Source organism: Aquarana catesbeiana, linkage group LG06 (genome assembly GCF_042186555.1).
Source record: "Aquarana catesbeiana isolate 2022-GZ linkage group LG06, ASM4218655v1, whole genome shotgun sequence".
NCBI lineage: Eukaryota > Metazoa > Chordata > Amphibia > Anura > Ranidae > Aquarana > Aquarana catesbeiana.
This window is the reverse complement of record NC_133329.1, coordinates 39,197,297-39,223,515: the sequence shown is the minus strand read 5'-3', so window position 1 is coordinate 39,223,515 and position 26,219 is coordinate 39,197,297. Positions and strand designations below refer to the sequence as shown.

The following is a 26,219-nucleotide window of genomic DNA, read 5'->3' as shown; positions in this document are numbered from 1 at the left end:
GAATTAGTGTCCTTCAAGCCAACAAGTAGGTACGTGTGTTTAAAGGTAGTAGTTTCAAGTCTATTGGTTTTCAGACATCTGCTATGAGCAGTAAGAGTAGATTGGAAGTCCCCACTAGATACTGCTTGACTTCTACCCATAAAACCTCAGATTGAGGATTAAACCAGTATTTTAATTGCGTTAATGGGTGGCAGGGTAATACTCCTGGAGATCCACCAGGCCCACACCTCTGACTTTCCTATAGTGGATGAGATGTATATGAGAACATCCAAATATCTTGTTTGTCTATTGTATGGATTCTGACAAAATCCCTTTGGGTGAGGAGCACCCCACTCCCTCATTAAATACCTCCAATTAGTGTCCACTTGTTACATGGGTGGAGACCTTAACATTCTCCCATTTTAGAAGAGTGTATTGCTCTCATGGTTTAGAGAAGCAGGATCTCCCAATCTATAGATAGTGTAGGACCCACTAAGCATGGGGTACTTTGTCCCATCCCAGTAAGTGGGCTTAGCACCATATAGCAATATGGTGTGACCAAATCCCCATATTTTTTGATAATGTTTTTTTTTTTTGAAAATGTTTAGTTGTTTTAAACTAGCCTTGCTGGAGGTAATAACATAATGGTCACTCTGCATTTCTATGGTAGTGGTCACTCTGCATTTCTATGGCATGAATGTAACAATGGGGGGAGGTGCTGCGCTAATCCATTATCAAGACGGTGATCAGTAAAGTATAAATATATCATTCTAAAGGAGAGGACACAATATTAAAAAGATCCCAAAACTGGGTTAAAAAACTACTGAAATGAACAATTAATGCTGTGGCTGAATAAATATATAAAAGATGAATAAAATATATGGTGCAAACATGTAGGCAACTGCTAAGATGGTCACTAGGTGATAAATAGTGAGGGTGAGGGTGAACACCTGAAAAAATTATATCGACGTAGAAAAGTGCAAAATTCCTATACAATAAGTGGAGAAAACACTGACCACTGACAAGATAACAAAATAGATATAAGTGTATAATAATCAATGTGACATAATAAATAAATAGAGTGCAGCATGCATGCATCTAATAAATTGTCACCAAGACAGTGTGGCGCATATAGCACTCCAATCACTCTGTGCTGAATACAATGTGCAAAGCTCTGCAATAAATAGAAATTGCAAAGTGAAGTGCAGAAAAATATATAGGATGTGGCAGTAAATAGGTTCAACAACAAATGTGACTTATAAATAAGTAAAATTTGAAAAAATCAATATGTGCAAATAGCAATGTGCAAAACTCTATAGTATATAGAGACCAGGTGTAGCAAATAAATATGTAAAACTATAAATCAGAAAATGCAAAATAGTTCATATGTGCAAATCGCAAAATGGGGATGAATGGGTCAAGAAAGATGACAGTGTTTCTTCTTAGAGTGAATAAAAGTTCCACAGTGCAGTGCTTGAATAAAGAAAAGTAGTGACTCCTCTTTGTGTACAAGTCACACAATAATAAGCAGTGGCCTCTTACCTTACGGTAATGAGGTAATAGCATATGATGTATGCCAGTGGAGGCTACCTCTCCTTGTAGTCCTGAGCCACGGTGTAACCCCTACAGGGCTTGGTTCACTCGGTAGGTGTGGAGGAGGTAAGACAAAAGAGGGTACCAATAGTGTGATATTGTTTAAACACTAGTAACCTTTATTTGAAAAAACAGCATCGAGGTACTCACATAAATGATAAAGCAACCGGCATTGAATTCCGTAGAGCGGCAAGTTCGTAAGTCCATGTCAGAGCAGAGTGCCTATCTCGTCCCTACGCGTGACGTCACACACGTGACTTCATCAGGGGATCAGTGTATAGAGCCAAAAAGATTAAAATTGTGTCAATGTCCCAATATTTATGGACCTGACTGTATGTGCCTGCAAAGTCCATTTCTTTCTATTTTTTTATTTATCTTTACTAGGATGTGGCACCTTTTATCTAGGGTGTTCTGATTGCCACGGTGGCAATCCATTAGTACAGACCCCCCATCCATTAGTATAGACCCCCCAGGACAGACCCCCCTCCATTAGTACAGACCTCCCAGGACAGACCCCCCATTAGTACAGACCCCCCAGGAAAGACCCCCTCCATTAGTACAGACCCCCCAGGACAGACCTCCCCCTCTATTAGTACAGACCCCACCTCCATTAATACAGACCCCCCTCCATTAGTACAGACCCCCCTCCATTAGTACAGACCCCCAGGACAAACTACCCTCCATTAGTACAGACCCTCCTCCATTAGTACAGACCCCCCCCCATTAGTACAGACCCCCCCAGGACAAACCACCCTCCATTAGTACAGACCCTCCTCCATTAGTACAGACCCCCTTCCATTAGTATAGACCCCCCAGGACAGACCCCCCTCCATTAGTACAGACCCCCTTCCATTAGTATAGACCCCCCAGGACAGACCCCCCTCCATTAGTACAGACCTCCCAGGACAGAGCCCCCCATTAGTACAGACCCCCCCAGGACAGACCCCCTCCATTAGTACAGACCCCCCAGGACAGCCCCCCTCCATTAGTACAGACCCCACCTTCATTAGTACAGACCCCCCAGGACAGACCCCCCTCCATTAGTACAGACCCACCCAGGACAAACCACCCTCCATTAGTACAGACCACCCTCCATTAGTACAGACCCCCAGGACAGAACCCCCTTCCATTAGTACAGACCCCCAGGGCAGAACCCCCCTACATTAGTACAGACCCCCCAGGACAGACCCCCCTCCATTAGTACAAACCCCTCCTCTATTAGTACAGAACCCCACAGGACAGACCCCCCTCCATTAGTACAACCCCCCCTCCATTAGTACAACCCCCTTCTTTTCTACAAAACCCCCAGGACAGATCCCCCTTCATTAGTACAGACCCCCCCAGGACAGACCCCCCTCCATTAGTACAACCCCCCTTCATTAGTACAGACCTCCCTCCATCAGTACAGACACCCCCAGGACAGACCCTCCCCTCCATCAGTACAAACCCCCCTCCATTAGTACAAACCCCCTCGTTCCATTAGTACAGATCTCCCTCCATTAGTACAGACCCCCCCAGGACAGACCCCCCCATTAGTACAAATCCCCCTCCATTAGTACAGATCCCCCTCCATTAGTACAGACCCCCCCAGGACAGACCTCCCTCCATTAGTACAAACCCTCCCTCCATTAGTACAGACCCCCCCTCCATTAGTACAGACCCCCCCAGGACAGACCCCCCTCTATTAGTACAGACCCCCCTAGGACAGACCCCCCTCCATTAGTACAGACCTCCCAGGACAGACACCCCTCCATTAGGGTACATAAAAACACCAGGGCGGCAGCTGCAGAGGAGAGGACAGTGTGCCACTGTGCCGCCCGGGTGGAGAGCAGTTCACAGCGGGCAGGAGTGAGAGACACAGAGAGGAGGAGAACGTGTCAGGCACGGACCGCCGCCACCCCCCGTGACAACACTGCGTGGCTTGTCTCTCTCCACACAGACCAGCCGCTCCGCCTCTGATCTCATCTCCGGCTGGCTGCTCTCCTTCTCTGACAGGAGGAAGGAGGGGGGAGGGGCTTGAGCAGGAAACACAGCAGCGCCTTTCTCCTCAAAACACCGGCGGAGAGCTGCCGCTGCACATGAAGAGGAGGGGGAGGGAAGGGAGCACTCTGGTGCTTTGGCACCCCCACCTCTCTGGCGCCCGGGTGCACTGCACCCCGAGCACCCGCCTGGGATCGACCCTGTTGCCACCCCAGGGCACAGCAATGAATCTCTTTTCGAGAATAAACTGAAAGCTGTTTTTTTTTTGCAAAATAAGTACAGTAATGCTTTATTGGTACATAGGAGAGCTGGAATTTAGGGGGGAAAAAAAGTGAACAAAGGTGAACTTATTCTTTAAGGAGTGGGTTGATTTTCACAAACACCATCTTCTTTTGGAGTAGGTTGTAAAACAGGGAGATTCCTCTAGTTTTGTGTAGAAACAGAGGAAAAGAATGTCCAAGTTGATAAATCAGTGGAAACCATAGGAAGAAGGTGCTTACACAAATATTTTGCTATATGAATATTAGCTTTGGAAAACCCATATTTCATTCTCAGAACAGACATTTCTTTTACCAATGTGCCATTGAAAAGGTCATCTACCCACCTCACTCCAAGATCTACCCAGTTCCCAAGTTTCAAATAAGGGAGGAGAAGTTCTAATGTGTTTATAGGAATGCATATATTGAGCCTTTGGGTGGCTAGTGACGTATTCCGAATTAGTGTTCTTCAAGCCAACAGGGAGGTACGTGTTTTTAAAGTTAGTAGACTCAAGTCTATTGGTTTTCAGGCATCCGCTATGAGCAGTAAGAGTAGATTGGAAGTCCCACTAGATACTGCTTGACTTCTACCCATAAAACCTCATATTGAGGATTAAACCAGTATTTTAATTGCGCTAAATGGGTGGCAGGAGATCCACCAGGCCCACACCTCTAACTTTCCTATGGCGGATGAGATGTATATGAGAACATCTAGCTCTTTTGCATTGCCAGATGTATCATTTGAGGAAAGCTGACAGGGAACGTATAATTCTGGGCTTGTGGAGGATTGGTAATGTATGAAAGACAGACTATTTTAGGAAGGATCATCATTTTAAAGGGGACAAGTGTTGGAGTTCCATATGGATTTTCTCAATAAGGGGTTTAAAATTGGCTTCCGATAGGGATGCTGTGGAGGATGTCAAAACCAAACGGGGTGCTGTGCTTGGCCCAGGAGTAAGGCAGTTGATTCATTAAAATTCTGGTGAATTTGTGTACTCCTAGGTCCAAAATCAGAGATTACCTTATTATAAGATAGGGTACTAAAATGGGTTAGAACCCGATGAGCGGCAAGGAACGCGGAGATAAGAGGGTTGGAATGGAAGGCTTCTGCCAATGGCTGTATCATTAAAGGATACGTTTACTTTTGGGAACATGTTACATGTTCCCAGTGCTGCAGCCGCCATCCGCTGCTCCTCCCTGTGGCAGCAGTATAGGTAGAAGTTCCATGTACTAGCTGTCACTATTTGAAAACAGCGGTGTGTCTGACTGATCTACATACTACTATACCATATCATGAATTACTATAGTTCTCAATGAACTACCATGGCATTGTGGAGTACTGTGGTAGTCAATTGAGTCTTCCTGTCAGGGAGTATCGGATTACCCATATGGGATGTATGGGTAAGCAGATACACTGACGGTGTGCAAGAGACCTGCATGGTATTAGTGATCTGCTGCTTTCCATGCTCCTGCAACAAAAAACTAATAAATGCACATTTTTTTACCTGCAAAAAAATGTGCATTTATAATTCTTTTTTAAAAAGTGAACTTATTCTTTAACGAAAAATCAACAGAAAAAGCAGCTAACCCTGTCTTGTTACATTTGAGATCCCAAATGTCTTGGATAGAAGGCCAGAGGTGTAGACCTGTGCAGATGGTTCCAGATATAGTGCTAGGATTGGCAGAAAGAATTGATCCCTTAAAACAAAATTTCTCCAGAATTTTGGTTTTAAGGAATTTTTCCAGTGGACTCTATCAAATGTCTTCTCTGCATTTATAGAGAGAAGCAGAGAAGGCGTTCGAGTTGTCTCCGCATGGTAAAGGATATTGATGATACGTCTGGTAGCATCTGCTGCTTGTCTGTTTTTGTGAATCACAATTGATCTGGTTTTACTAAAGTAGGGATAACCTCAATCAAATGGTTCGCCAGCAACTTAGCATAGATTTTCACATCCAAATTTAACAGGGGTATGGGTCAGAAGTTTACCAGTTCTGTAGGCTCGTTACCCGTTTTAGGAAGTGTGACCACAAATGCTTTCAGCATCTCTTTGGGGAACAACTTATCAGACACTGTATCTTGGAACAAAGTTACCAAATGTGGTGAAAGAGTTTGTTTGAAAATTTGTAGTATTTATTAGTGAACTCGTCTGGTTTATATGATTTACCAGAGGAAAGAGAATCTATAACCTTTTTAATTTTGAGGGCTGTAAATGGAGAGTTAAGCATCTCCAATTGTGTGGTTGATAGAATTAGGAGGTGTAGTTGTGTCAAAAAGGACTGGATGGAAGTTTCTGAGGGTTGAGGTGTAGAGGCATCCTCTTTCAGGTTAAATAGGGATAATAATCCACAAAGGCATCTGCTATGGCTTGAGTGGCTTGAGGATTACAAAGTTTGCGTTTGATTAAAACGATGGAAAAGATGTAGAATTTGAGCGTTAGCTCTTTGCATTGTAATCCTATTAGCTAAAAATGTGGCTGTAGGGTGCCTTGTTTTGATGAGCGTAAAAGCTCAATGTAAGAGATTAAATAAGTCTATCATGTTTAAAATAATTTTTTTATTTAATATTTTGAATATATTTTGACTTTTTAAATTATTTTCTTACTATTTATTTATATACTTTCATCAGAGTAGTTCCATAGTAACAGGGCATTACTCTGGGGGGGGGGGGGGGGGGGGGGTAATCAGGGATTTTTTTCCACTCTGATTGCTGTTACAATGATAGCCATTTTAACAGCAATGTTTTGAACTGTTATGAATGGGTTACATTCATGACAGATGTCATTACTAATGATCTGTTATTGGCTACAGCTAATCACATTGTACAGGGTGCTGGAATTTTTCCATGTACCATGTGATACTTGTGGTACATGACCCCTGGGCCACTCGAAACGGCCCGGTACAGTGAGCCGCGGTGCCTTCCTGGGTCTGTACAGGCAAAATTTATGCCTGTATGTGCCACCCGCCCACAATAAATGTACTGTGGGCAGTCGGCAAGAGGATAATATTGGATTATATTTTAACCATGCAAGATAGTGGTATGGGTTATTATACCACAAAAAGAAACAAATTTGTTACATATTAAACAGTTCCAAAATTCCACCTCTAGAGATGTTATAATATAAATATTTGCTTCCAAAAGATGTCTAGACATATGTTTGCTTGCCAAAAATGAAAATAAAAATCAAAGTAATGAAGAAATATTTATTTCCCATTGTTGCTGGCTCATAAATAACACTTATGCCCCGTACACACGGTCGGACATTGATCGGACATTCCGACAACAAAATCCTAGGATTTTTTCCGACGGATGTTGGCTCAAACTTGTTTTGTGTACACACGGTCGCACAAAGTTGTCGGAATTTCCGATTGCCAGGAACGCGGTGACGTCAACCACGTACGACGGGACTAGAAAAGGCCAGTTCAGAACCAAGCGTGGCACCCTTTGGGCTCCTTTTGCTAATCTCGTGTTAGTAAAAGTTTGGTGAGAGACGATTGGCGCTTTTTCAGACTCGTGGCTTTCAGATCGTTTTCTGCTGTTCAGTTTGTGCTTGTGGGTTTGTATCTGCTCTTCAGTGCGTGCAAGCAAGCTACGAGTGACTTTGATTAGTCATTGTGTTCTTGTTCGTTCGTTGCTGTTTTTCAGGTCGCTCTTCACAGGCCTTGCAGTTCTTCAGTGCGTTCTGTTACTTCGTTCTGAGCAGCCGACCGTTTTCTAGCCATGTTGCGTATACGTACTCCTCGTAGAGTTTGTGCTGTGCGGGGGCTTGGTGTTGGAGTCCTGACCTTGACACAAGTCCAGTCCATGAACAGGGTGGGGAGGAGTTCATGGACCAAGAATTGGTTGCTTCAGCGTGACCAGTTCTGTCATATGCCTTTGCTCCGTGAGATCCATGAGAATAATCCTGATGATTTCAGGAACTTTCTCCGGATGACAGACCCTGTATTTCACCGTTTGATGTCTTTGCTGACCCCCTATATCAGTAGGCAGGATACCTGCATGAGGCAAGCCACCACTCCGGAGCAGAGGACTTGAAGTTCTCGACAGGCATCTCCCCCCAGGCTCTGGGGATCATTATCTCAGAGACCTGTTCTGCCATCATCCAGGTCCTGCAGAAGGAGTATATGAAGGTAAGATTTTTATCCTTTAATATCACATTTTATTGTATTTAATGTTTGATAATGTATTGTATTTCTTTCCTCATTCCCTAATTACCATGATTGTAATATGCTGTGAATGTCCCCTTTGTCCTCATGCATGCTGGATTTTTATGTAATTGCTTTTTTTGTCCTTCATACATCTTTGCCTTCACTTCCCTCCCCAGCATGCTCTCCTGGCCCTATATTCACCTCATGTAGTCACTTAACAATGTATTTTATCAGCTCTGTAATGGAAATTTGTAAGTTCTGTATATAATTGTATTCTATTTTGTATGTATTGCACACTGCCCTCACTGTGCACACGGCACTAATAATGTTTTCAGTAAATGTTTACATTCTTTTGAGTCCTGATTAGAATAAGCCTGCCTATGTAACGCCCCTTGTTACCATAAACGTACAATTGTAATATTAATGTGATACCTACGTAATCATGTGCATAAAAACCTTCAATTGCGTCATAATAAAGCAGAACAGTAATTTGGAAAGATGCTGAGCGTATTTTTTGTGTCTGTTCCCTACTGCAGTAGTTATTATTAATTTGGAACCACTAATCAATATGAGGATAGGAGTTGCCTATCATCAATTCAACCGAGTCAGCATGGCGAGCTTTGCCTTAGGAGGGGATTCCAGGTGACCCTGAGTATCCGAAACAAGGAGCTTGAGACGATCCGGGAATTTCTGATAATCAGCCGGCTGAGGTAAGCCTTTTGCTTACATTTGAGTTATCAGACTTCCTTGATCGGTAAGGCATTTTCGGGACAAAGGGTACCTATTTTACTCCCCTTAATCGAACTGTATTGATTGGTGGTTATATGTTATGTTGTCCCTGTCTATTGTCCATCGGAGTGTTATAGATAAGAAAGGGAAGAATAGTGCTGTTCACAGGTATATGTAGTAAATCTGCTAGATAAAGTAGTTTAGAGGCAAGAGGGTATAGGCACAAGTAGAGAAGAGAGAAGACTGGCCAGTCATTATGGGCATTAAATTAAGTAAGGGAATGAAGGGTAAGAGACCCTCAAAAATGCCCAGCGCAAGAGGAGCGCTATATATGAACCAAAGGTGCGGTTCCGCCTATACTGAGCCCCTAGATTAATGGTTAGAGTGGACAGGGATCCACAATGGGTAACTGGGTTACCAAGGTCCACAGGGACTAAGAATCATGCAGAGTAAACAGCTAGAGAAACAGCTATCTATGTGAGCAGGATGGATCAAGGGTGACATTAACACTAGACAGAAAGGGACATTTTCATGTTAAGTTGTGGGATGAATTTGGGGTCAGGCACTACAACTATTAGAGTCAGAAACAGAGAAATGAGAGGTAAAACAGAATACTTTATATGTTGTCAGAGAGAGAAGATGGGATGAGTACTCTGGCTGACCGTCTGATCATAGAAGCTAGATATAAAAGATATCTGAACAAAATAAAGAAAGTAGAATTTAGACAGGAAAATATTAATGAGAGTTAAAAGAAATTGAGAGAATGATATGCATGTGTTGTGTACAAATGGGAAAAATGTAAGCGATTTTAGAGAGATATTGGTGTATGTGTGTGCGAATGCTGGGACCTTTAGTTCTATTGCTTGTGTGTGTCATGTACGCAGATGTGACCCCCTCCTTTGCGCTCTCATGAAAGAATGTGGTCAGTGATAAGCTGGAAGGACACCATGCCTATTTCTGTTTTTTAGACAAAACATTTATAACAAAATGTGCCGGGTTAACGAATCTAATGGTAAACAATGTGATCACAATTATTTTGAATCTGTTTTCCAAACATGGTAAAATGAAGGTTACATTTAACCGTGTATTACACAAATTGAATATCCTTTGATAGTGGAAACAGTGCATTTAAAAAAGGGAAATTAAGTAAAATTAAGTAATAATGAGTATTAATTTCTAATATGAGTTTAACAATTTTATTAATAATATAGATATATTGAAACTGGTTTAGACAACCTTTGGTTGGAAATGAGGTCGATGTTAATGGGGAAATTTGTAATGAATGAGATTAGTTTAGATTAAGATAACAATTTTGTAATTTTACATTTATTCAATAAGCCCTTATTGAGAGAAAAAAAAGATTAAGATGAGGTTGTTATTTGGAATACAGCTGCCATAATATTTAACAAAGCCAAGATGGATGGGATACATAAGAAGTTTTTCTACAAAAATGAAATTTCAAGGTTCTTGATAATAACTTGATGTCAGTCCATGATGTGAGAGTTGTTATAAATAAAATTTAAATATAACAGACCCATCACATCAAGTCCACACACCCTGTTAGGATAGATGTCACCTGCAGCCAGTTGTTTTATAGTTTTTGATGCTTTCTAGTCCATCATACAGATTCTTGGTCCTTTTGTTTTTATTTATTTTTATTTTTGAAATCCAAAGCAGAATGTGTGGATTGTGAAATGATGTGCCCCTTTTTCTTGTAAGTACTGTGGTATAAGCAGAAGAATATTTTGGATTTATGGGCATCTCTCCATGACCGCAGGGTATTGTTATCATTTATTATAATATTGCCAGGAAAAAGATGTCTTTTGAAACATGAAACTGGAGTTCTTACACAAATAGTGTGATAGAAAACAAGACATTGTAATATATTTATGCAAGCTGGACCCAGTAATGAAGGGTTCATCCCGATATATATCAGAGCTGCAGCTTTTATGCAAAGGTGCTATTAGACAAAGTTAGATATTGTTTTGGTCAAACATTTAATTTTTAATGGTCCGACATTCTGTGCAGCAAATATACAACTAAATGTTTGTTTAATGAAAGGTTTAAAATATGAGTTTGTTTATGTACAAATCTAACAATGAAAAATGCGTACATTTATTCAAAAGAAAGGAAAAGACACATGTGTTAAATTGATGGTGTAGGAATCAGCTGCTGTGAGCCCAGTGCGGGACACACTCCCTGAAGACCCAGATATTTAATTTTTTGTAGATTTGAGGATGCAGTTTATCACCCAGAAGGATACTCTGTATTCAAAGTTATTGGATCCTTTTTCCCCAGCTCAAGAAACAGAGCTCCATGTTTTAGCAAAGCCTGTGAGCTATAAAAAGAGTGTATATTTATATAGATAGTCGAGATATAGAGAGCATTTGGTTCCATTTAAAGGGCCAGAAGTTTGTTTTTACTTCGGCAGGTAAATCAATAAAGCATGCTAAGTTAATTTGATCGGCTGTTTTCAGCCTTCCAGGTTCTTGCTGAGGTTGCCATATTAACTTTCACACATGGAAGCAGACCAGGTGACTAAGGATGCTGCATTTAGAGCCCCGGACACTTGATGGGTCTGTGCAACTCACAGATTCCACCCTAGTTCAGGCCCAGTATAGCTGGGATTAATAATTCAACTTTAAGATCCCCAGAACGAGAAGAACAAGTGGTCCACAGGGGGCAACTTCTTATGAAACAGGACTTTGGAAAAGGTGATCATTTATGTCTGCGAGCCACTCTTTTCCCTTCAGCTTGACACATGGACCGTGTCATCAGTCACAAGCAGTTATGGCTGCCTTAGTAAATGAGCATGGGATAGAGCCAGGGTTCTCCACAGTTGTTTTTATAACATACCACTTCTTGTTTTACCTGTTACCAAAGGTGTTACCAAAAGCTGAACATCCCTCCCAGAGATTACAAAAAGATATATCCAGATGCCCAAGTTAGGATCTTACGAGTATGCATTTTGTCTGTATGGACATGTTTTTTGGATGTCCAGTGGCAAATGCTACTGCAAAGGCCACAGTAAAAAGTGTTATCAAAAGTAGTTTGTAAGTACAGAGTGCCAGGGAGTACAGAGAGTAACAGAGGAAATCATTTTTTTATAGGAGAGTCCTTACTAGAAGTTTTGAGGTTTTATTTTTACACCCCCTACTGTCTACAATGTATCAGACAAAGTAGAGTAAGAAACTAGAAAACTTTTGCCTGAATGTTTTCTTATATTTTATCAAGCCCCTAAGGGGGATGTTGGACTCTCTCCCTATGGGATTTGGTTTGGGAGTGTGTTACTCACTTGCTTATATTTTGTCTCAGCAGCTGAAGTCCTTCATTCGGATCTCATAGAGAATGTTGCTGATCTTTTAAGGTTTTTGACAAACTGATTTATGTGTTTTCTCCCCAATTCCAGATCCTAAAAGTTTGGAAGGATCTAAAACTAAAGCCAGGTGACTTGTGGATTTTTAAGAGACATTTATATATAAGGAAATGTTTGGAGACTCAATACAGCATCTATTTCATGTACAGTTTTTGCAAAACTTGAAGGAAAAGTCACCTGGATCCACACCAGACACTGCAAAAATGACTAAATTAAAGAAATCTCTGTGTTTGATTTGTTTCCCTCTTGTGATCACAGTCTAGGGTACTTTTTGATTCAGTTACTTTAATTGTAAGGGATATATATATTTGAAAAATAGTTTAGCCATGTTGAAGTCATATTTGTCTTTTGTACGTCTTCCATTTTATGTAGAATTGTCTGTGTTTACATATGCTGATAAGTCAGCATGCCAACAATTAAGCTAGAAGGCCATTCTGGCCACAGGAGTGTACAGCCAGTACTCTGTAAATATGTCTTATCAATCATTTGTTTTTCACAATGAAAAGTCATTTGGTAATGAAAAAGTTGCTCAGCTATTATTTTCTCCACAATGGAGTTTTTTGCCTCTTTGGCCAGGACTACCTCCACCTAAGCGTGCGGAGGTTCCAGGTTAAAAGTGATAGCAGGTATGGTTAGTGATCAAAATATTGATCAAAAGAGGGGAGACTGTAATGGAAATTTGTAAGTTCTGTATATAATTGTATTCTATTTTGTATGTATTGCACACTGCCCTCACTGTGCACACGGCACTAATAATGTTTTCAGTAAATGTTTACATTCTTTTGAGTCCTGATTAGAATAAGCCTGCCTATGTAACGCCCCTTGTTACCATAAACGTACAATTGTAATATTAATGTGATACCTACGTAATCATGTGCATAAAAACCTTCAATTGCGTCATAATAAAGCAGAACAGTAATTTGGTGCTGAGCGTATCTTTTGTCTGTTGCCTACTGCAGTAATTATTAATTTGGAACCACTAATCAATATGAGGATAGGAGTTGCCTATCATCAATTCAACCGAGTCAGCTCCATAGTAGTGCTTTACCCCAAACATCCCTAAAATGTTTTTAAATGTGATTTGTGCTTTAAATTCAGGCAGAGTGCCAGAGGCTTTTTTTGGGGGGGTCCTCAAATCATTTGGAACCCTCCCTCCCCCCAACTGCTAAGTCAGCTTCTACCAATTCTCTATCTATCCTCAATCATCTATCTGCTGACTTTGCCAAACCCATACACACTATACACATCTCTTTTGTGGTCAGATTTATGGACGAATTCCCCAAATCATGTAGTGCAAGAGCCTGCCTGTATACTTTCAAATGGTACTGTTTAAAGTTTTTGTATCCTATTATTATCTTGATAGGTAATAGCAGAATGTCCAAATGTGCTCAAATGTGTACAGTGTGTATTTATATCTTTGTATTATGACATTTCTTACCTGTCCAGTGGGCTGTCAATAGTGTAACTAAGGAGGGGCTGTTCAAAGTAATACACATTATTTAGGCATTCATCTCTCAATGAAGTGGAGAGGGTTACCTGTCCAAGAGTCCCCCCCCTATAATGTTAGAAATGGCCCAGGAGAGGGGGGGGGGGAATATGATAGGTGTACCTTATACTTTGGTCTTTAAAAATTCCCATTAATAAATGTTATCTTGATGTTGGCCAAGAAGGTTTGTGTCTAATCTGCTTTCCATGTTTTAATGTGCAAAAAGACTAATTTTTGTTGTTTTCCTCAACAGTTTCCTTCCACGCCACAGGAATGGCAGACTGTGGCCTCCCACTTTGCCCAGCAGTGGGACTTTCCTAACTGCGGAGGGGCATTTGATGGGAAACACGTCCACATCATCCCACCACCCAACTCGGGGTCATACTATTATAATTAGAAGGGGTTCAATAGTATTGTGATGTTGGCGGTGGTGTCGGCTAATTACGAGTTCCTGTATGTGGACGTGGGGAAGAATGGCCAGATGTCTGATGGTGGAGTCATCGCCCAGATGGAGTTTTACAGGCGTCTCCAGAATGGCAGCTTGGACTTGCCACGTCCAGAAGACAATGTGGAAGGACTCCCATTCGTCTTCATTGCGGATGAAGCCTTTGCGCTGGGGGACCACCTTGTGCGGCCATTCCCAATGAGGACCCTCACCCCGGACCAGAGGGTTTTTAATTACCGGCTGGCCAGAGCCAGAAGAGTGGTGGAGAACACATTTGGAATCATGGCCAGCCGGTTCCGCCTATTTCTTACACCCATACATATGGCAGAGTATAAACTGAATCATATTATCCTGGCATGCTGTGTTCTACATAACTTTTTACGGCAACATTCTGCCAACTATGCTGGCTCAGTTGGGCCTGAGGCCGGAATTATAAATGAAACAACCCTGACGGCGCTTGAAAGTGGCCGTCCCGGCTTGCCCTCCCTGAGTGCCCGTGATGTCCGGCTAAGATACCTTAAATTCTTTGCGGGTAGGGGGGCCATCAATATGCCAGACAATGTGTGAAACCTTTATCAAATGAAAAAAAAAAGCAAAACTTTGGTGACATTTACTGCTTGTGTTTGTTTTAGCTGACCCTGACAGAAATGTGGTGAGTCGTGAAAATGGCGTGATTGTGTAACCTTATAAAAAGCACTGTTGGGTGTTATTTACTAAAGGCAAAGACACTTTGCACTAGAAGTGCAGTTGAAACTGCACTTCTAGTGCAAAGTGGATTTGCCCTTATGAAATAACACCCATTGTCACAGAAAGCAGCAATTAGAGCACCACAAAAGTGTTGGAGCGTTGAGACAATAATCCACACATTCTTGATTAACAATCTTTTTAATATCTGCACAATCACATGTGCATTTTGACAAGGTTTTAAAAACAAACCAATATGTTTGTTGTATAACAATTTTTGGGGTGGCATTAGAAAAAGTAGAAATGTCCATTTAAGATAAAACAGGCATGTGTAAAACCAACAAGACACAAATCTTGAACTTACAAAGTTCACATTTGGTAGAACTTGAAGGCAATATCAGACATGATTATTTCGGAACTGTGTTTGATATTGCGTTCATATGGGGTAAAGTCACCCCAGGAAAAGCCAAATTTTGAAGATGCACACCAATTTACGAATGTCAACATGTGCTATCTGCCATCACGGGGGATCAAGGGACGTGTTTTGGGGGAGCAACCCCTTCCTCTCAGCTACTTTATTATTGAGGAAGGGGTTGCACCCCCCAAAAGGGTCCATTGATCTCCCGTGATGGCAGATAGCACATGTTGACACTGTGTGCATCTTCAAAATTTGGCTTTTCTACAATTCGCAAAAATTTTTTAACATTGTAGCACACCATAAAAGAAAGGGCTTTGGAGGGGTTTTCAACTCTCCCCAAAACATCAATGATGTTCTTATTTTTTTTAATAACATCATTGATGTTTTTCATGATATTTTCCAATGCAACATTACACCCCATGATCTCCCCAATCAGGATCTGTGCACTGAGGTGAAAGGATCTGGATCCACAACATCACGATCACCTAAAAAGAGAGAAACAAAAATAAACCAGGTATTATAAATATGCCGGCATCCATCTCTTACCTGAGCCTGTGGTCGCAGACACTCACCTGTTGTGGTGACTAGTTCCACCACGTCTTCCTCCTCCTGCTCTTCTTGTGTTTGTGGTATTTCCCCTTCTTCCAGAGGTGGTCTCCGGTCTCCTCGGATGAGGGGTGTCCTCCGAGTCTTTTCTCCCCTATGTGAAACAAAAATGGTATACTTAGCACACAGATATTTGATGGCGGAACTATAAATATAAAACATTGCTTGGAAGTGGGGTACAATTGTCTATTTTGGCAGAGTTCCAAGATGTAGAATTTTGAGTGTCCTTTGTCAAGCTTGAATACTTACTTGTCTTGTACAAGCTTCACAGATGGAGACACCCATATAGTATACACTGGAGCACCTGTGTGGGCCCCCTAATAAAAAGGGTGTTCTTGTGTCCCACACTAGTGCTCCAGAGTCAAGATGTGTAAACAGCTGCTGAGTGTCCTCTCCTTACACAGAATCTAGTTTGCATTTCATTCTAGTAACAAACCCATCTACACAACCAAATTATTTTCATACAAGTAGTCCCTAAAAAATGTGGTCAAATGCATATGGCCAAAACAATGGTGTTTTATAGGCTGAAATAAAAAGGTTTGATACGAAGGAATAATGTGCCCATGAACATGAAAGTTGCCATTTTAAACTGTACAACAGTTCCTAAAAGCACATGGAGCAGTACAAACGTAATAAACACAAAAAGAAAAGGAACACAGCACAACTACTTTTTTGCAGCACTCTCCGGATCTTTCTGTACTGCTCATGTTCTCTTAATTTCAGGTCCGACCACCGCTTCCTGAGCTGATCTTTCGATCGTCGCACCCTGAAATTCCGGTGCAGACTTTTGACCACTTTCGCCATGATCTTGGCCTTTCTGACATTGGGGTTGGGGTAAGGCCCATACTTCCCGTCATAGTCGGCCTTCTTCAGGATGTCCATCATCTCCAACATCTCCCCAAAGGACATATTTGAGGCCTTAAATCTTCTCTTTCTGGATCCAGACGTTTCCGGCTCCGGGCTTTCCTCCTCCCCCTCCTCGTTGCTGTAATTAGCATGCATCTGCTGTGTCTCCGCCATGTGCTCGTCCCCCACTGCGCCAAACGAAAAGGGGTGGGGAATAGACTAGAAAGAACGTCAGGGGCGGGCGGAGTTACACGCATGCGCAGTGTGTATAAAGCGTAACACGCGTGCGTAGTACGTACGATCTGTGAGCGGAGGAAGGAGTATCGGAGGCGCCGATCGTGATAACGAAGGTAAGAGCCAAACTTGGGCCTATACTGCTTCTAGATTGAGGCCTATATTGTAACAAGATTAGGAGAGTTTTGCCTGACATTAGGGTTTGTCTTATGTTGTGTCTTGCAGTGAAAATGGATATCTTGAAAGATAACGACTTTATGGCAATCTTTATTGATATGTTCAGGGAGCTGCCTTGTCTGTGGCAGATAAACCACCCACATTATAAGAACCAAACAAAGAGGAAGGCAGCACTGGAATTTGTGAAGACGGTGGTCCCCACGGCAGACATCACCTATTTGAAGATCCTAATTGGTGGCCTGAGGAGCACATATCTAAGGGAGCACAAGAAGGTCCAGGATTCCCAGAGATCCAGAGCTGCAGATGACATCTATGTCCCCAGACTGTGGTACTATGACAGGCTGCATTTTCTGGCAGGTCAGACTGAACCCAGGTCATCACTCTCCAGTCTTCCTTCCACGCTTCCTTCCCCCCCAGCTGAGGCTTCTGACGCCCAACCTGGGCCTTCCAGACAGCAACATGTGGAGGAGCCCAGCTTGAGCCAGGTATAGCATTCTTCTAAATATTTCTGCTTGACCAATCAATGATGTTAACTAGATGTTAGTTTGGAGTACTAATTTATGATTGTGATTGATGATGCAAAAAATAAAACCATGTCCCTTTTTCATACACAGGGAAGTCTCAGCCAGGAGGTGGCCGGGCTAAGCAGCCTGCCTAATATGCAGGTCCCTCCCCTACACCCGCAAAGACAAAGTGGCAGGAAGAGGAGTACCCTGGAGGAGGCTGCCATAGGCCTCTTTTTGAAGGCTACAGAGGCCCTGATAACCCCCCACACTGTGGAGGAGGACTTTGCTGGCATAACTGCCTGCAAAATGATGCAGATGGAGGAGGGCCAACGACTCCTGTGTGAGTCCTTAATTTTGAAAGCTCTCAATAAGGGGTTGAGGGGCCAAATAACATCTGCTACCCACATTTGTGAACTCACACATGGTCCTCCTCCTCCTCCAGGTCCTACTCCTCCTCCTCCTCCTCCTCCTCCAGGTCCTACTAGTCCTCCTCCTTCACCAGGTCCTACTCGTCCTCCTGCCACATCTCCAACACCAGAGCAACAGCCAGGAAGGAAGCATGGAAAGAAGACCAGAAAGTGATGACCCTGGGTCCAGTCTGGTCTGGCAAAAGATGCAGCCTCTTGTAGTACCACAGCCTGGGGACACAGATGTCATCTGCTGCTTTCCAGGTCTCTGGGACTTCTGGACCAGACTGCACTCCATTATATATGGACTCCTCAGGCCACCAATTTTGATGTTAAATAATTGATGTCTGCCCTGGGGGTCCAAGGCTTCGCCAATTTCTTCAGCATTGCCTCCCTCTTTGTTTGGTTCTGAGCCCTTAATAAAAGTTTTGTTTCAATTATACTCTCCTATGTGTTTTTTCCTTCAAAAAGGACAGTTTGTTTGTGAGGATTCAGGTACATTTCTAAAGTACAAGGTGAAATTAACAAGAGACACCAACACCAAGCAATCTCCTTGAAATTAAATAATACAAGATAATAATGGTGTTGTGGTAACTTGACACACAAAACACACACAAAATTATTATGGAGTAAAACTAAAAATAAAATAAAACAAAGATCAGCCTTGAAAAAAATACAAACCAAAAAAAACAAAAAAACAAAACAAACAGCCTTAAAAAAAAAACAAAAAACAAAAAAAAAAAAACATTGCGAACGCTAATTTTACCAGACTGAGCTATTCCGTCTTGGAATTTCTTCTGAGCATGCGTGGCACTTTGTGCGTCGGAACTGGCCACACACGGTCGGAATTGACGCAATCGGATTTTGTTGTCGGAAAATTTTATAGCCTGCTCTCAAACTTTGTGTGTCGGAAAATCCGATGGAAAATGTCCGATGGAGCCCACTCACGGTCGGAATGTCCAACAACACACTCCGATCGGACATTTTCCATCAGAAAATCCGACCGTGTGTACGGGGCATTACTGTTTACTACAGCACTTGTCTGCATTTGTCTAGGTGGAAAATATCATAAAAAATTAGTATAATATGTCGTTTTCAGAAGTGAAGCAAGAAATTACAAATGTTCAGCAGTATACGAGATGTTTTAAAATCAACCAAAAGTTTGATTTAAGTTTAATTTCTGTTGTGAATAAATAGTCAGTGCCTGCAGGGTAGAGCCAATTGTTATAATAAATGGTAAAAACCACCAACCCGCGCAGGTGGAAAGTTTTGAATAAACGTGAAAATAAAATATAAATATGTATAGGAGCAGCACGTTATATGGATAAGTGAAAAGAGAATAATAATTAACAAGTTAATTACAAACCGCGCTCCCTTAAAAGTGCAAGTGCAAATAAGATAATGACTATTGTGTCATTGGTGACAACCATAGGTAACTTTCAACTAAAAGTCCAATCAAAGAAACATCAAAGTGTTGTAGTGGTCAAATACCAAGCAATAAAAAACAAAAAATCAAAAAAATCAAAAGGCAGATAGTGTTAAAAAATTAAGATACATTTTCAAAAGCTTCTGAATTAAATCTTCCTAGTATTCGGCAATCATCAAGGGAATAATAATGCACCACCATCACCGGCCACACAGTCTACTCACCAGATTGTGGTGACTCCCATTACAGGAGTCAAAGGCGCTTCATAGACATGCCAGAAAGATTCCCACGATTGCGGCTTGGTCCAGGTGCTGGAAATCAGGAACGCTGTGACTTCATGGACACTGGATGGATTTGGTTGAACCCTCAGATCGAGATTGGTCAGTGAAGACCATTAATGGCATGAATGGGGAGAAAATAAATGGAAGTCTCCCATTTTTTATTATACAGGCTAAAACAGGCTAAAAAAATGCAAAAAAACGCACAAGGTACATGTGGGCCCGTGCGGACAGTACCACAATGAACGCAGCTGCAAAATCAGCCGCGTAACAGGCGGAAGTGACGTGTCACGTTCGGTACATTTAGTATTCTCTGACGGCATCAGGGATCGTAAGTACAGGCACGTCGCCTCCATTAAAATACAAGCTGAAAAATGCATTAAATTAATGAGCAAAATTAGGCTGACATCTTGTGGCTAAAAGCCAAAATGATATATCTAGACTGCCATCTTGTGGATAAATGCCAAATTACGCAACTTATAAATAATTTAAAAATTTGTGCAGAGAGAAAATAAAATTATAGAATAATTTTTTTTTTAACCACTTGACGACGGCCTCATGCCGATGTACGTCGGCAAGGTGGCACATGTACGTGATTTGCCTTCCGCGGGTGGGGGGTCCAATCGGACCCCCCCGGTGCCTGAGGCGGTAGTTTTTTGTTCCCTGGCGATCGGAGGTGAGGGGGAGGCCATCCGTTCGTGGCCCCCCCCTCGCGATCGCCGCCGGCCAATGGGAACATTCCTTTGCTGCTGTATGCTAAACAGCAGCAAAGGAAATGATGTCATCTCTCCTCGGCTCGGTATTTTCCGTTTCCGCGCCGAGGAGAGAAGACTGAACTGTGAGTGCACAAACACTACACACACAGTAGAACATGCCAGGCACACAAAACACCCCGATCCCCCCCCGATCGCCCCCCGATCCCCCCCCCAATCACCCCCCCTGTCACAAACTGACACCAAGCAGGTTTTTTTTCTGATTACTGTATTGGTGTCAGTTTGTGACAGTTACAGTGTTTGGACAGTTACTGTTAGCCCCCTTTAGGTCTAGGATACCCCCCTAACCCCCCCTAATAAAGTTTTAACCCCTTGATCACCCCCCCTCACCAGTGTCGCTAAGCGATCATTTTTCTGATCGCTGTATTAGTGTCGCTGGTGACGCTAATTAGGGACGTAAATATTTAGGTTCGCCGTCAGCATTTTATAGCGTCAGGGACCCCCATATACTACCTAATAAATGTTTTAACCCCTTGATTGCCCCCTAGTTAAACCTTTCACCACTGATCACCGTATAAGTGTTACGGTTGACGCTGGTTAGTTCGTTTACTTTTTTTAGTGCCAGGGCACCCGCCGTTTATTACCGAATAAAGGTTTAGCCCCCTGATCGCCCGGCGGTGATATGCGTCGCCCCAGGCAGCGTCAGATTAGCGCCAGTACCGCCAACACCCACGCACGCAGCATACGCCTCCCTTAGTGGTATAGTATCTGATCGGATCAATATCTGATCCGATCAGATCTATACTAGCGTCACCAGCAGTTTAGGGTTTCCAAAAACGCAGTGTTAGCGGGATCAGCCCAGATACCTGCTAGCACCTGCGTTTTGCCCCTCCTCCCAGCCCACCCAAGTGCAGTATCGATCGATCACTGTCACTTACAAAACACTAAATGCATAACTGCAGCGTTCGCAGAGTCAGGCCTGATCCCTGCGATCGCTAACAGTTTTTTTGGTAGTATTTTGGTGAACTGGCAAGCACCAGCCCCAAGCAGCGTCAGGTTAGCGCCAGTACCGCCAACACCCACGCACGCAGCATACACCTCCCTTAGTGGTATAGTATCTGAACGGATCAATATCTGATCCGATCAGATCTATACTAGCGTCCCCAGCAGTTTAGGGTTCCCAAAAACGCAGTGTTAGCGGGATCAGCCCAGATACCTGCTAGCACCTGCATTTTGCCCCTCCGCCCGGCCCAGCTCAGCCCACCCAAATGCAGTATCGATCGATCACTGTCACTTACAAAACACTTAACGCATAACTGCAGCGTTCGCAGAGTCAGGCCTGATCCCTGCGATCGCTAACAGTTTTTTTGGTAGCTTTTTATTGAACTGGCAAGCGCCAGCGGCCTAGTACACCCCGGTCGTAGTCAAACCAGCACTGCAGTAACACTTGGTGACGTGGCGAGTCCCATAAGTGCAGTTCAAGCTGGTGAGGTGGCAAGCACAAGTAGTGTCTCGCTGCCACCAAAAAGACAAACACAGGCCCGTCGTGCCCATAGTGCCCTTCCTGCTGCATTTGCCAATCCCAATTGGGAACCCACCACTTCTGCAGCGCCCGTACTTCCCCCATTCACATCCCCAACCAAATGCAGTCGGCTGCATGAGAGGCATTTTCTTTATGTCCTCCCGAGTACCCCCACCCAGCGAATCCCCCCAAAAAAGATGTCGTGTCTGCAGCAAGCGCGGATATAGGCGTGACACCCGCTATTATTGTCCCTCCTGTACTGATAATCCTGGTCTTTGCATTGGTGAATGTTTTGAACGCTACCATGCACTAGTTGAGTATTAGCGTAGGGTACAGCATTGCACAGACTAGGCACACTTTCACAGGGTCTCCCAAGATGCCATCGCATTTTGAGAGACCCGAACCTGGAACCGGTTATCGTTATAAAAGTTAGTTACAAAAAAAGTGTAAAAAAAAAAAAAAAAAATATATATATATATATATATATATATATATATATATATATATATATATATATATATATATATATAAAATAAAAAAAATTGTTGTCGTTTTATTGATCTCTCTCTCTCTCTTTATTCTCTCTATTGTTCTGCTCTTTTTTACTGTATTCTATTCTGCAATGTTTTATTGTTAATATGTTTTATCATGTTTGCTTTTCAGGTATGCAATTTTTTATACTTTACCGTTTACTGTGCTTTATTGTTAACCATTTTTTTGTCTTCAGGTACGCCATTCATGACTTTGAGTGGTTATACCAGAATGATGCCTGCAGGTTTAGGTATCATCTTGGTATCATTCTTTTCAGTCAGCGGTCGGCTTTCATGTAAAAGCAATCCTAGTGGCTAATTATCCTCTAGACTGCTTTTACAAGCCGTGGGAGGGAATGCCCCCCCCCCCCATCGTCTTCCGTGTTTTTCTCTGGCTCTCCTGTCTCAACAGGGAACCTGAGAATGCAGCCGGTGATTCAGCCGTAATCCGGAAGCTACGAGCATTTTATGACTTAGATTTCGCCGGATGTAAATAGCTCCATTGGGAAATTGGGGAAGCATTTTATCACACCGATGTTGGTGTGGTCAGACGCTTTGAGGGCAGAGGAGAGATCTAGGGTCTAATAGACCAGAATTTTTTCAAAAAAGAGTACCTGTCACTACCTATTGCTATTATAGGGGATATTTACATTCCCCGAGATAACAATAAAAATGATAAAAAAAAAGAAAAATGAAAGAAACAGTTTAAAAATAAGATAAAAAAGCAAAAAAAAAAAAAAAAAGGACCCCTGTCGCCCCCTGCTCTCGCGCTAAGGCGAACGCAAGCGGCGGTCTGTCAAGCGGTCTGTCAAACGTAAACAGCAATTGCACCATGCATGTGAGGTATCACCAGGAATGTCAGATCGAGGGCAGTAATTTTAGCAGTAGACCTCCTCTCTAAAGTGGTAACCTGTAAAGGCTTTTAAAGGCTTTTAAAAATGTATTTATTTTGTTGCCACTGCACGTTTGTGCGCAATTTTAAAGCATGTCATGTTTGGTATCCGTGTACTCGGCCTAAGATCATCTTTTTTATTTCATCAAACATTTGGGCAATATAGTGTGTTTTAGTGCATAAAATTTTTAAAAAGTGTGTTTTTTCCCCAAAAAATGCGTTTGAAAAATCGCTGCGCAAATACTGTGTGAAAAAAAAAATGAAACACCCACCATTTTAATCTGTAGGGCATTTTCTTTAAAAAAATATATAATGTTTGGGGGTTCAAAGTAATTTTTTTGCAAAAAAAAATAACTTTTTCATGTAAACAATAAGAGTCAGAAAGGGCTTTGTCTTCAAGTGGTTAGAAGAGTGGGTGATGTGTGACATAAGCTTCTAAATGTTGTGCATAAAATGCCAGGACAGTTCAAAACCCCCCCAAATGACCCCCTTTTGGAAAGTAGACACCCCAAGCTATTTGCTGAGAGGCATGTCGAGTCCATGGAATATTTTATATTGCGACACAAGTTGCGGGAAAGAGACAATTTTTTATTTTTTTTGCACAAAGTTGTCACTAAATGTTATATTGCTCAAACATGCCATGGGAATATGTGAAATTACACCCCAAAATACATTCTGCTGCTTCTCCTGAGTACGGGGATACCACATGTGAGACTTTTTGGGAGCCTAGCCGCGCACGGGACCCCGAAACCCAAGCACCGCCTTCAGGCTTTCTAAGGGCGTGAATTTTTGATTTCACTCTTCACTGCCTATCACAGTTTCGGAGGCCATGGAAAGCCCAGGTGGCACAAAACCCCCCCAAATGACCCCATTTTTGGAAAGTAGACACCCAAAGCTATTTGCTGAGAGGTATAGTGAGTATTTTGCAGACCTCACTTTTTGTCACAAAGTTTTGAAAATTGAAAAAAGAAAAAAAAAATGTTTTTTCTTGTCTTTCTTCATTTTCAAAAACAAATGAGGTCTGCAAAATACTCACTATGCCTCTCAGCAAATAGCTTGGGGTGTCTACTTTCCAAAATGGGGTCATTTGGGGGGGGTTTGTGCCACCTGGGCATTCCATGGCCCCTGAAACTATGATAGGCAGTGAAGAGTGAAATCAAAAATTTTCACCCTAATGCCGCGTACACACGAGCGGACTTTACGGCGGACTTTGCCCGGCGGACTTTTCGACGTACTTTCCGACGGACTTTCTGAATGAACGGACTTGCCTACACACAATCCACCAAAGTCCGTCGAATTCGTACGTGATGACGTACGACCGGACTAAAACAAGGAAGTTCATAGCCAGTAGCCAATAGCTGCCCTAGCGTGGCTTTTTTGTCTGTCGAACTAGCATACAGACGGCGGACTTTTCGACCGGACTCAATTTCAACGGATAAATTTGAAACAAGTTTCAAATCTAAGTCCGTCCAACTTTTGAGAAAACAAAGTCCGCTGGAGCCCACACACATCGAATTGTCCGACGAAATCCAGTCCGCCGGGCAAAGTCCGCTGTAAAGTCCGCTCGTGTGTACGCGGCATTAGGCAGCATAATGGTCCGGGGCTCAAGTGGTTAAATAAAAATTAAAATAAATGATATTGAGTTAAATATAGAAACACCCAATCATGAATTAAAAAATATATAAAATAAATTTAAAAATAAATGAATTACAGGGATGAGACTGGAATTGATTACCCTTTAACAATATAAATCAATAATTGGACAGATAGTAATTCAAGTCAATATCAACGTTAATACCTGCCGGAGTAAGTGTGTTCAATTTATATATCCATTCCGTTTCATTTTTTGATATTCTCTGAACCATATTTCCTCCCCTCCAGTCAACATCCAGCTTGTCCATCTAAAAAAAATGGGCCAAGCTGGGATTCTGACAGTGGTGAATTCTGAAATGCATAGAGAGGCTATGTTTCGGAAACCCATTTTTTATATTGGTAAGCAGGGATGCGCCGAACATCCCCCGGTTCGGTTCGCACTGTTAAAGTCTATGGGACGCGAACATGAATAATCAAAAGTGCTAATTTTAAAGGCTTATATGCAAGTTATTGTCAAAAAAAGTGTTTGGGGATCTGGGTCCTGACCCAGGGGACATGGATCATGGCAAAAAAAAGTTTTAAAAATGGCCATTTTTTCGGGAGCAGTGATTTTAATAATGCTTAAAGTGAAACAATAAAAGTGTAATATTCCTTTAAATTTTGTACCTGGTGGGTGTCTATAGTATGCCTGTAAATGGGCGCATGTTTCCCGTGTTTAGAACAGTCTGACAGCAGGTGTGCGGAGCCGGCAGCCAGAGCTGATGGACATGTAAGAGGAGAGCTCTGTCACACTGGGTGATTCAATGCAGCTCACAGCACACCTAAATAGCCACAAAGCACATTGATTGAAAGAGGAGAGCAAGGGGCACACAGCGGGCACAATGTTCAAGAGGAAGGAGAGAGAGGGACCCCAAAAACGGATTTCTTCCTCCCAGCTGTGGGCCGAGAATTCCAAGATGGCGCTGGTGCCATTTAGCCGTGTGTCAGACTCCACAGCACAGGCATCCAGCAATCCTTCACCATCCTCGGGTGAGTCGCACTATACAGATCATCCCTTGCCATCCTCCCCATTTTGTAGCCCTGTAAAGCAAAAAAGAAGGCTTGGGGAAGGGGGTGAGATCGGAGATGAATCAGGCACAGCAGGGGAAGAAATGGAGGAATCCTCCACATACACGGTGCAATTAGATGCATTTCCTATCTCAGGGCAGCCCATTATTGATACTACCATGAAGGAGATGCTGCAGACCCTGCAGGGAGCCCTTCAATGTGATATGGCAGCGTTTATGTGCACCACAAAAAAGGAAGTATCAGCTGTCAGTAACAGAGTGGAATATGTGGAGCATAAAATGGAGGAATTTACCCTGGCACACAATGAGCTTGTAGATGCTCACTTTGA

At 42.5% G+C, this 26,219-nt stretch overlaps 1 protein-coding gene across 47 annotated transcripts in view; it reads right to left on the bottom strand.

Annotated features, from left to right (window-relative positions):
- The window catches only part of LOC141148329 (interferon-induced very large GTPase 1-like), a 420,233-nt gene that overhangs the window by 49,872 nt on the left and 344,142 nt on the right, over nt 1-26,219 (bottom strand). The gene's annotated exons all lie outside the window — the stretch shown is intronic.